The sequence below is a fragment of the Pempheris klunzingeri genome, chromosome 6, assembly GCF_042242105.1.
Source record: "Pempheris klunzingeri isolate RE-2024b chromosome 6, fPemKlu1.hap1, whole genome shotgun sequence".
Lineage (NCBI taxonomy): Eukaryota > Metazoa > Chordata > Actinopteri > Acropomatiformes > Pempheridae > Pempheris > Pempheris klunzingeri.
Genome location: NC_092017.1, coordinates 16,471,083 through 16,483,237, shown reverse-complemented (window position 1 = coordinate 16,483,237; position 12,155 = coordinate 16,471,083). Strand labels below are relative to the sequence as shown.

Genomic DNA, 12,155 nt, shown 5'->3' with positions numbered 1-12,155 from the left:
TCAAAAAAGCTCACACAGCACATATTAGTGGTATGGATCAAAGATTAATAGGTAATACATTTGTACATTTACATAAATTATTAAAATATGGTTAATTTATTGCATCCTTTTATGCACTGTTAATTCTTACAGTACAACTGAAAAACTGCACAAACATATTCCACCTCTGAAGTGTCACTAATCTGGTTGCAGAATTAAAAATGGAAACAAATGAGCATCAGACTTAAACAATAGAACAGCAGCTTAAATACATCTCCATATCATTATGTGTGTATGTTTGATTTATACAAGTGAAACAAATCCTGGAATAATAATTTCTGTACAAATTTGGAAGGCAAGGGTTTAGCAGAGGTTGCCTTTGGAGGCAGTGGGCACAGTATCTTTACTCCTCAGGCGTCCTCCACTGTCAGTGTCAGCCAGGGTTTGTTTAGAATGGGCAAACTAATTACTGTGTAATTCCAAACACTTATCATGGAGTGACATATAGGCACCCCATCCCTCTAAGAGTCAAATACATGGGAAGGGGACATGTCATGGGTGGGTAGAATTCCTGCGGTTTTAGTATTATCAGGATAGTTGGCAACAAAGACTCAACCCCCCAGGCACAATCACATGAAAGACTAGTAATCTGCTGGCAGCCAGCTGTCACACATGAATATATATGAAACCTCACAACAAGCTGCCCAGGCCTGACACTTCAAGTCAAAAGTGACGCTCATAGGAAATGGGTGGAAATGCACGTTGTCTGACAGAAGTTGATTAATAAATGCTCAGTGTTTAGACACCATCTTTTCCCAGAAAAAAAATAAAAGTAATTAAAAAGTACTGGAAAATTACAAATTGTTTTTCAGTTTTCATCAACAAAAAACACTGAACTATAATCTGAAAAGGGATGACTGGGCAATGGTCAAATGAACTAACTACTGTTTTAATGCAAAGTATTGTTAACTAGTATTACCTGTTCTTGAGTACTAGACTAAATTATACAAAATCACAGAGATTCTTTCTTAAGAAATGTCATCTCATTAACAGCTGCAAGTGCAGCCTAAGAATTCTTAGAGGACATGAAAATTAAAAATTCATCTATCCTTTGTCTGCACTGCTTACCCTTCAAGGGTTGTGGGGGTCTGGAACCAATCCCAGATGACATAGTGCCAAAGGCAGGGTACACCCTAGACCAGTGTTGGGGTAACATTAACTGTAAGTAATGTGTTACTACCCAAAATTTCAGAGCAAAACCTGGAGTTGGTCATGGCGCACCGCCACGGAGGAAACGGGCCCTAAGAGGGTCAGCAAGTGCTAAGGAGAGGAGTTGAATCCCCTGGGCAGATTGCATGGACCCCATCCATTTGCCTCTAAAGGGTTTCATGCCCTCTTGAAGTCTCCCAGCAAAGTTCTTTTCAACTTTCTTTTAAGATACTTAATGACTATTGGTCTTGTATCTTAGGTGGTGTTTACAGTCTGCTCTGGGCTGAACTCCTAAACAACCCCAGCATGATGAGAGCCATTACAGGCCAAACATTGTCCATGGGCTGAGCCTAAAACAGAAGCACTCTTTAGTGACACAGAGCAAGCAGTATTACGAACATCACATTTCCACGGGTCGGACTGGGATTTGGTGCTAGGTAGTGTAATCTGTGAGTCACCAATTAACCTAACCTGCATGTCTCTGGACTGTGGAAAGAAGCCAGGGAGACCCATCCAAGCACAGGGAGAACAGGCAAACTCCACACAGAGAGGCCTCAGCTGGCCAGCAGGTTTGAACCCTAAATCTTCTTGCTCTGACTCAACAGTGTCAAGCATCGTCACGCATTGTACTATCGTGCTGCCCTGAAAATTAAAAATGCATGAACAAAATGAGTTTTACTGATAAAAACGTAACTAAAATAACACAGTTTTTCGGACTAAAACTACACAGAAACTGACGATAATTAAATGGCTAAAATGTGAGTTTTTGTTAAAACACCAAGATAAAAACTGAATTCAAATCCCAATAGCACTGTTGTGAGGCTTAGTTAGATATGGCAGGCCTAAGCACCTTGAACCTGCAGGTCTGTGAATATGCAGAGTCCAGCTAATGTCTTAATGAAAGCTACTGCAGCAGCTCCTCACACCTCATGAGTTGAATACAAAATCTGAGAGTGATGCAGAGAGGAGCCTCCTAACAACTGAGTGAGGCCTGAGGAGTGTATGTACTGTATTTCCAGGGGCAATGACAACATGTCCAGTGCCTTCTCTCCATTACTACTAAAAGTGTTCTCTCTTTTACCTCAAAATTACACCCATTTAACTCTGTTGAAGAGTGCTCTCACCAGGGATGAGAGAGAGGGAAGACCTAAAGCACTGCACAGTGTGAACCCGCTGCAATCTACAAGTTGGCCAAAAAGCCATCTTTTCTGATTTACCGCGGCCTCTACTGTAAGTGTGTGGCTTTCTTCAATCATCCTCCTTAATGCACTAACCATTAGAGTCTGTCCAGAAAGAGAATATACCCTGGTGTCTCAATTATAGACCAAGACTGAATCTCTACAGCAGCCTTTCGTGGCCATAAAAGGAAATGACTATCCATTTTCTGCTCCAGCTCTCACACAGCAACTGCAGAGTCCTGTCTGTTGTTGGGAGCACCAAAACTCATCTTTCCAACTGAATCGTCTTATTAATCACCCAGACTGCTGTGGCGAGGGGGCCAATTAAAGTTTGACAAAGATTTGAATTGACAAAAAACTCTTTTCTTGTCCCTTTTAACGGTGACTTCCTTTTTGTGGTCTTTTCTTCTTATTTGCCAAACTTTCAATTCAAAAGTGAGTCTGCAAGGTTTTGAAAAATAGTTGTAAATACAACATCAAAAATAGGGAAGGATGTCATAGCCTGAAAGCTCAACAATGCATAATGTGCTTTGATCATTTGGGTACAGTCGTAGATGTGTGAGATTTGGTGATCTGCAAACTCTCAAAAGTTATACTAGAAAAAAAAAAGTGACAGCGACAGAGATAAAAGCACCGCCTGCAACAAGAGCTCAAATAAGAGGTGGGTATAAACACATAAAAGAGAGAAAATTCTTTGGCACAATTTAAAAACTGGAAAGGCTCAGACAGGTCTCAGTTTTAATACACACCACCAATATTATTCATAAATACTGAGAAATATCCATGGACAATGAACAGAGAAAAAAGAAGTGAAAAGTGTGAAATAGTTTTCTTGTTCTTCTGAAGGCAGTTATTACGGTTTTGGTGTGTGTCGCTGTGTTTCTTGTGTGTGTGCGTGGGAGTGACAGCACGACGAGGTTTGCATTTAATGGCCGACACTCCTGAGGAGATTCAAAGTGGGAGAGATAATCAGAGGGAGAGAAGAGAGCGGTACATGTGGGAGCAAGGGAACGATAGAGCTGGAAACAGAGAGGTGGAGAGACTCAGTGAGAGAAGATGTGGGGTAAGTAGAATAATCTACTGATGGGAGGGGGGGGGGGCAGCATGGCCATTTATATCAGAGACTGACAAACAGGTGAAAAGCAGCCCTGAAAATGAGGCTTCACAGGGGGGCAGAGAAGAATAGTGGAGACTAAGGCCCATGAAATATGGATACTTCACTGTTTATACAGTTAAGATTGGAGGGAATAGATGTTCGTGGGCCTTTGTGGGGGAACAAAATGTTTTCTGAGCGCTCTGGAATCAGACAAATGTTGGGATATATACTGCATTACTGCAAAAGCACACGTCCTCAGGAGAGTGCTATACCACCAGTTAAAAGTTTATCACATTAGCACAGATGACATGATTTAAGTGCACCATCTGATACTGTAAGATGTGTCCCAACATTATGTCCTGATAAGAATATCAATATTGAATGGTTCTGCAAAATCTCAAAAAGTGTTCAATTTCAAAATGTTTAAAATTCTCTCCAAGTTCAGTTCATTGGGTTTAATGAGTAAATGAATCTGTAGTTATTTTACCCTTGATGATCAGTTATGGAGCTACACCATAAACATCCCAGATCTAAGGCAGGAAGTAAGCTAGTTAACCGTGGCAGAAGTAGTCGAAAAAATAGAACAAAACTGGGAAAATAAAACAATCCACATCAATCCTCTAATTTGAGCCCTCAGAGGGCTTTATGTGGATTTGATGTTTTATGGTTTATTCTTTATTAGTAGAAGATAATTTTTGCATCATTTGTTAAATCTAATAGTTGCGGAGTAGGTGTTATTATTGCAAAGTCTAACTAGCTTAACTATGTGATGTCTGATCTGTGTAGTAACATCAAATCTATCACCTGGAGGATTGTAAGCACATTGTAAGCAGATAATACTGTCCACTGAAGAAAATTTGGATTGGCAGCTGTCTAAAAGTATATAGATTTTTTTTGTTTTCAGTTTTACTCCTCTTTCATTAAAACATGGAGCTTGGATGCTACAGTATCTCCTGACTCTTGTGTCTTTCTAAGTGAAGTTAGTTGGGTTATCTACACCTTAGACAAGCAAGGACGACAGTACGCTGTGCATAACAACTACGATCTCCTGCATGAAAGTCTGACATGCTACTTGTACCCAACCTCCACACCCTTATAATCTGCTTAGCTACATATAGAGCACACTCCTTCCTGCTTTGGCACTAAATGTTGCCATTAGACGTAAACTGAGAGGTGTAAATCACCCAACATGGACCTAATTCCTAGCAATAGTGCTTTGTCCGTCCACGTAGGCATACCGTCTTTTGTTTTGTGTACAGCATCAACTGCTTAATATCAAATCAATATCAATGTCTGTGTTTCCTTGGATTTTAAAAAAAAGGTTCCTTTTTAAAGCATATCATTAGTGTTTCATAATTAATTAACCAAAGCAAAGAAGGGTAAAGAGAAATCACTTTGTTTTAGAGCACAGAATCAATTTCAATGTCGGTGTGTCCTGCATTTAACTAATCAGTATTAACACTGAGAATGCGTTGTAGGGTACTGTAATAAAAAGTCAAGGCAGTAAACTGAAACTAACCGATAATGATTAATATCACACAAACAACTGGGTACCAATCAGCCAAATAGCAGAAATAACACTTCCCCTGATTTATACTCATTAAAAGGAATTACAGAGAGAAAACATAATATCAGAAGGCAATCACATCATGTGCTATTATAATATCAAAAATAACAACGTCCATTTCCAGAGAACATATGCTTTGCAGTCTGGTAATGCAAATGTTGTTATAAGGCATGGAAACTGTTAAGCAATTAAATGAACTCTGGAAATATGGCACACTTAAATATTTCAGGATCATGCTGTGAAGCTCAGCATTGCTATAAAATGAGGTAACTGTGGTCTTGGTATGTATGTATTCTGTTAAATGTAGTGCATTATAAAGGGTTTTATAGACATAGTCACTGGAGACTTTTGTTTTCCAATTTATTTTTCATTAGATGTAAAATATACATTTGAGCAAAGGAGGAAATGCCAGTTTTACTTGGTGAACACAGCCTCTGTGCCTTCGTACCTGTTTACTGTAACAACAGGTTTTGCACTGGTGAAGCTCATAGGCTTCCAGCTCCATAGGACAAAACCTATCATCTATTTACATTGTCCAGAGGTCTAGGGGTCAAGCATGATAGATGACATGCCATCTGCTTATCAGGCCCTTCCAGAGATGATTGGGGGAGTTAGCACTCGGTTAAAATGAAGGTCAGCATATCACCTCACAGCAAACTGTACGGGACAGGAGTTAGGGTGGCGGTGCGGTGGCGAGACGAGGGTGCTGAAGGGGCAGGGCTCTTGATCTTGCCACCATATAACTGATAAGGCTGGTAGAAAATGCACTGCCAAAAAGGATTATCTGTGGGTAGCTCAGTGTGTCTTACGCCAGGCATGCTGAGTAAAATGAGACAGGGCTGTTTAAGGTAGAGGCTCCTCCAACAGTTTAATACTGTAGTCCAGTCCACTAGGACTTACAGCACTTGTCTACCAGGACAAGGCACAAACATGAGCTTATCAGTGGGAGATGTTCCATCCTACTGAATATTTCATAAGTGCAGTGTTTTTATACTGCCATTAGCTGGGGTGACTCACAAATCGGAGAAGTCAGTTGCCATACTGGCGAGTATATTGTAATTGTCACTTGACCACTCCTGGCTTGTGTTTCTGGCTAAAGAAGTGGAGAGGACCAGTAAATGTTAGCATTGTTAAAAATGAGGTCATTATTACAGTTTCAGGAGTATTCAGGAGTCCTGCCTTGTTCACCTCATGAAGATGTTTTCCATAACATCTGAGCAAAAATGGCAGAAAACGCCTACACCTCGTTGAATGTTTTTACTATACTACAAGTTCACAAACTCAGTCGTGGTTGATTAATAGGGTTTTGAGGGTAGCACTGGGAGAGGTGATGTGCTGTGTGTGAATTTAGAGCCAAAGAATGGGAAAAAAAAACACCCATTTAAAATCTGGTACTCGCTTCTATTTGACTCTTCTGGAGTGTCAGCCTGCTTATCTGCTAAGCTGGTAATAAAAAAAAAAGACTAAAAGACAACATATGGGATGGGAACCAAGCTTGTTTTGAATAACCGTGGAACAGATGAAGATAGTGTTATGTAACTGGTGATGTAAAGTGACTGACGGTGATGTTTGTGGTTGATTGTGCCTGAGGTGAAACAAAGGACAGCCGGATCTATTCAGCTCATTCAATGACATCCAAGGAAGCCAATATCAATCTCTGGGTATCAGTGTTCTCCTGCACAATGTCAGAAATAATCCTGGTGGAAATTAAGGACATGCTGTGGAAGCAAAAATGTATTACTGCGTCTTAAAGCCAAAGATACCTCTAATCTTAAAGCCAAAGATACCTTTAATAGTCTGTCAGTTTTTGCCTCTTTGACTTTTGTAGATATTTTAGCTTTTTCCTGAGTACACCAATACTCAGAATGACCCAGTATTTAGGTTATCAATAACAATCAGCTGTGATTGACTGGCGACCTGTCCAGGATGTACTCTGCCTCTTGCACGATGCCAGCTGGGATCCAGCCCCCCATGACCCTCTAAGGATAAGCGGTATAGATAATGGATGGATGGATGGATGGATAACAATCAGTATTCCTGTAGTCCATGTGGACATGTAGCATATGTTGGAGCATATGTTTCAGAATATATTGCAATGACTTAGTATGCACTGCTGCAGGGCCTGAGAGCAGGAATGCTGCAGGTTAACTGTCAGTATTTACAATTAAAAAAAAAAAAGATATATACATGATTTTCTATTTATAGAGCAATGACCTCTGAGTTCAATATGTAAAATAATTTGCAGAGAATTAGTTAATATGGGAGCCATTTTCTCTTTTCAGCGGCTCTGATGTGGCTTTCATGTTGAAACACGACTAGAAATAGAAGTTTTGTTTGATGTGACACCATATTGACAATAACACCACAGCCAAAGTAAAGATGCTGTTTCAAACAAAAAGACTAAAGAGAGTAGGAAACATTGCAATGAAATGAGAGAAAAAACAGAAGTAAGTGCAGCAAATCTCAAAGTCACTTTGCCTTCATTACAAGCCAATAGCTGATAGCAACCAATATTGAGGCACAGCAGAGAGGCTGTTCCTCTTCCACAATGGAATGCCTCAGTTGAACTGGGTAAACATCTGAAAACTTTAATTTAAAATGGTACTTCAAACTGTTACTCTTTTATCGCCATTAATTCCCACTGAGGCCAAACATAAAAAAAACTATGATAAAAAGTCCAAAATTTATTAAATTTTAATGAGCGCAGCTAAAGATGCATTATGTATTAGGGCTAAAGTTAGAAAATGTTGCAACAGTATTTTTAAAAACAGTCAGCTGCAGATTTAATCACCAAAGTAACGCATTGCATGGTTTCAAAGACAGCCTAAATGTGCTTATGAGCTTTTTCCAGTAATAGTTAGTCTAATATTTTCAAAGTGATGGCCAAGAGAGAATATTAATTTAGATCTTAAGAGAAAAATGCCAACTTGTTTATTTATTGAGAAGGCTTCTTGCAAAATGTGCCTTAGGGTCCAACTTGTACCAACATCAGATAAAGTAAAGAATTGAAAGTGGAAAAGCATAACCTGTGTTTAAAATCATCTTCATCCAAAGAAGACATTAGCCCGTTTTCAGACATTATCCAGCTATCCTTTGATTAAAGAAGCTTTACATGCTCACTAAAATAATTTGATTAACACAGCTCCCTGAGCCTTGGGGAGCTGAGTGAGTGACTTTTGAATTTCGGAGGACTTTGGAAGAATACTTAATGAGGTAGATTATCCCTTTGATGTTGTGCTCTGGACCTCGAATAAAGACAGATATATGACCTACCCTTGCTCTAAATCAATCAGAAAATGGTCACTATTAAGCTGGTGAGATTATCAGTTTCAAAATATCTGCAGGGTGTATAAACTCATTTGACTCTTTTGTCTACTAAAATGCATACAAGAAAAATGCGGAGCACCATTGTGGATTAAGAGAGTCCTTAAAGGTTTCTCCATCATGGATCTTCTTTTGACCTACTCCATGATATTACCAAGACACATCAACCTTCATGGATTCAATGCTTTTTTCTTATCTCCTAGATGACAGCAACAGAGTTACATCCTCTGCAACTCTGATTACACCAGATACAGGGAAAAATAAAAGCCTGCACAATAATGCAGTACAGTATGAAAAACAGGGGCTAAAAACATATGAATAGAGGAGTGATCATCTTCACTTAGCTACACTCACATGGCCTGAATTCTGTTTATTTGGGATTTAACATGACACATGGGAATCCTAGAGTCACACACATTATGTATAATGCATGTAATAGTCCTTGAACCAGTAACACTGTACACTGCGCCTCGCAAAGACAAGAAATGTGGCTCAGAACAGTGTTAAGAACATTGTTTTTCTACTGTCAAGTGATTTGCAGGAATAAACAGAAGTGAAAGCCTGTGGGAGCATATGCTATTATCACAGATCTACATTTCATTGGGATGACAGGGTGGCACTGAGCCAGCTGCTTTGGAGAATTGGAGCAGTGCTTTATGTTTAGGTAAATACATACAAATCCATATGCTAAAGATAAAACAAGCTTAAGACCTCTATTGTCAAGAAAAAGTGGTATATTACCATATTTTAAAAAAGGCAGTGCAAACTTTCACGTGCAGTTGATAAAAGAATCTGTCAAATAGCAACAACAGATGGTTTCTATTTCTGTGTGTGATTCCCAGACAAGTGTGAACACATTTGCGTGCCATTTATGAGATATGATAAGTTGGATAGTTGGAAAGATAATAAAAGATAGAAGAAGATATTCATTACACCCAAAGGTGAAATTAAAGTGTCAGAGATCAAAAGTATAAAAGGCCTGCTGGTATAGAAATACCATACAAACGCTATACACACACACAACGTCCTCACCCAGCTGTTTGAAGGTATTTCTGCAAAAATCAGTTTATGCCAGTCACTGATGTCATATGTGCAAATATATGACATCTTTATATATTGTATAACTGATATATGCTTTATCTAATAAGCATGGTTTTCTAAAATGTGATATGACATAATATAGTATTATATAATATAATATAATATTATATCATATACAATACTATAGAATGGCAAATATATTAAATTGTGCCTTAAAGAAACAGTTCAACATTTTCAGACACATGCTTACTCACTTTCTTGTTGAGAGAGAGAAGGAGAGAGAGAAAAAAAAGTGACAAAATCTGCCTACCAGCGCCACAACTTGTTGATTTTACACTTTGGTTTTTACATGGATTAAACAAATGTGAAAAGTGCTAACTACTTAACTTAAGAGGTGTTTTCTGACGTAGCCAGGCGAGCTCTTTCCCCCTGCTTCCAGTCTCTTTGCTAAGCGACGCTAACTGCTGGCTGTAGCTTGACACTTGTACATATATGCATACGTGTACATACACAAGAGTGGTATTGACCTTCTAATCTTGGCATTCTTGGCAAGAAAGCAAAGTGCATTTCCTAAAATGTCAAACTATTCCTTTAATAATAGTAATAACAACAGTAGGAGTAACTATGAAAACAGCAGGTATAGCCAAGGATGCATTACTGGCGAACAGATGTAGAAAAAGTTTTTATCAGTGACCACTGAGTCTGGATGTTGGAGCACTTAGAGATGAGTGCAGTTAGTGTGACAGGTCTCGCTGAGTGGGTTTGGTGTGGGGGCGGAGGGGGGGGGCACAGCTGGCTTAGGCTGTGGTCACAGTTGCTGTTATGGCGACTGATGGGAGTGGGCATAACTGAACGCCTGAAGCGTACCGTCTTGCTCTTGGGTGGGATGAGCTGGTGGCTGAATGTGCTGCCCATCTGTCACACTTCATCATTGAGCGGGTGGGAGGGGTTATTCAGGACGGTGCTCATCATGTCCATCATCACTGCTTCCAGACTGTGCAGTTCCAGTCGAACACAGAGCTGGACATCCTCACCAAATTTACTGGCATCACCAGCCTGTTGCACGCACTGATGGATCTCAGTTTCCTTATAGGAACTTTCAGCTATGGCCTCTGCTGAGAGCCATAGAGGAAGGGGGAGGTGTTGTCTGAACAGGCCAGGTTTTTGTTGATTTGGACCCCAGTGTGCCTGTATGAGTCCACTGTCTCTACTTCTTCTCCCTTAATGATAACCAGGGCAGGGGGCTTCCTGCGTCTAAGGGTGTCGACCACCATCTGTTTAGTTTTGATGTTAAGAGCTTCAAGAACCACTTGAGACATACAACTTATTGCACTGTGGCCAATATTGCAACGGGTGAAACTCGTGTTTCTATCTGGATACAGTACGTCATGTGACATGTGACGTCATGTGTTTTGTAACAAATGGGTCTTTGGAAAACTATCATTGTGGCACAAGGAGGTCCAGAGTTGCGTACTTGAAAGACCAGCATTTACAAGCTCTGAGTCAAAACAATATAATATCTAGTATGGAAATAGGATCTAATTATCTTGCACATTATTTGGGCCATCTGACAACCTTCTTATCGGAGTAGTACTGGCACAGCAAGGTTAGATATTAAAGCAAAACGGCTGATGTTGCCTGTTAGCATTGTTTTCTCTCTGTAATTTGAATTTTTTTGTCATTTGCCCTTGATGACTGGGCTGAAGCATAGTCCTAGAAGTGCTGTGGGGGATGAACAATTTTTCCCCTTCATATTTCCTGACTTGCTTACCTTACACTCATTTTAGCAAGACATCTTCCCAAACTTGTTCACGGGGGAAATAAAAGCAGATAATAACCTGTTAAAATGAATTATTAAACGTGATTAAACAACAGACAAAGAGGCATTTGCTGGGATCTAAAATAATTCCCTTTGCCAAGATGCTTAGTGAGGGCGCCATCAAAAAATTAACTTCAAATACAACTTGGAACAAAACAGGAACAGTGGGTTGCTGAGTGAGTTTATCTCCACGATTGAAACCACTGGTGTTCCTTTGGACCATGAAATTGTCATTTGTTCTGCAAGCGTTACATCAAATGAGAGTTCAGGGCCATGCCAGGACTGTTCGTTGCTGCTGAGCTTATTTTAACTTGTTATCTGACAGAATCTCCATGGATAATTATATTTGGCTGAGATAGACAGTTAGTGAATGTAGTGAATGCACGTGCTAATTCAAGCCTGTAACTCCATAAAATGCAAGAGGAAAATGATGGCGTCTATCTACAGAGCTGGATGAAAAGTCACAAAAACACTCTCATCATGCAATATGAATCCTCACATGTACTGTAGGTGCATTTCAGCATGTTTGAATATCTCTGCATCTTCTCATTTCAGTGTCTATTGTGTGCGCGTGCCAGTGACAGATTTCTAGTGTGAGTGCGTGTCTGTGTGCGCGTGAACAGTATTAAGCAAAAATAATGTAACCAGCATGAGAGATTACATTCAGTGACTTGCTTAAAACCATTAGAGAAGGAGAAAAGAAGACCAGGCAGAGGGGATTACTCTGGGCTGGAATGTGGAAGCGGCAGAATACTGGGATTGGGGGGTGGGGGCCGCTATTGACAGTGTAGCACCAACAACAGCTCTAGTCTAGCAGGAGATGGGGTTAAAGAGGGTGGCAGAGTGCCAACTGATTGTTTTAGAAAGAGGAAAGAATAGAGAGGGAAAGAAGAGAGAAGGACATAAGAAGATTGAGACACGGAAAAAGAGAGGGAGAAAATG

At 39.9% G+C, this 12,155-nt stretch overlaps 1 protein-coding gene across 2 annotated transcripts in view; it reads right to left on the bottom strand.

Annotated features, from left to right (window-relative positions):
- The window catches only part of negr1 (neuronal growth regulator 1), a 126,913-nt gene that overhangs the window by 13,441 nt on the left and 101,317 nt on the right, over nt 1-12,155 (bottom strand). The window lies entirely within an intron of this gene.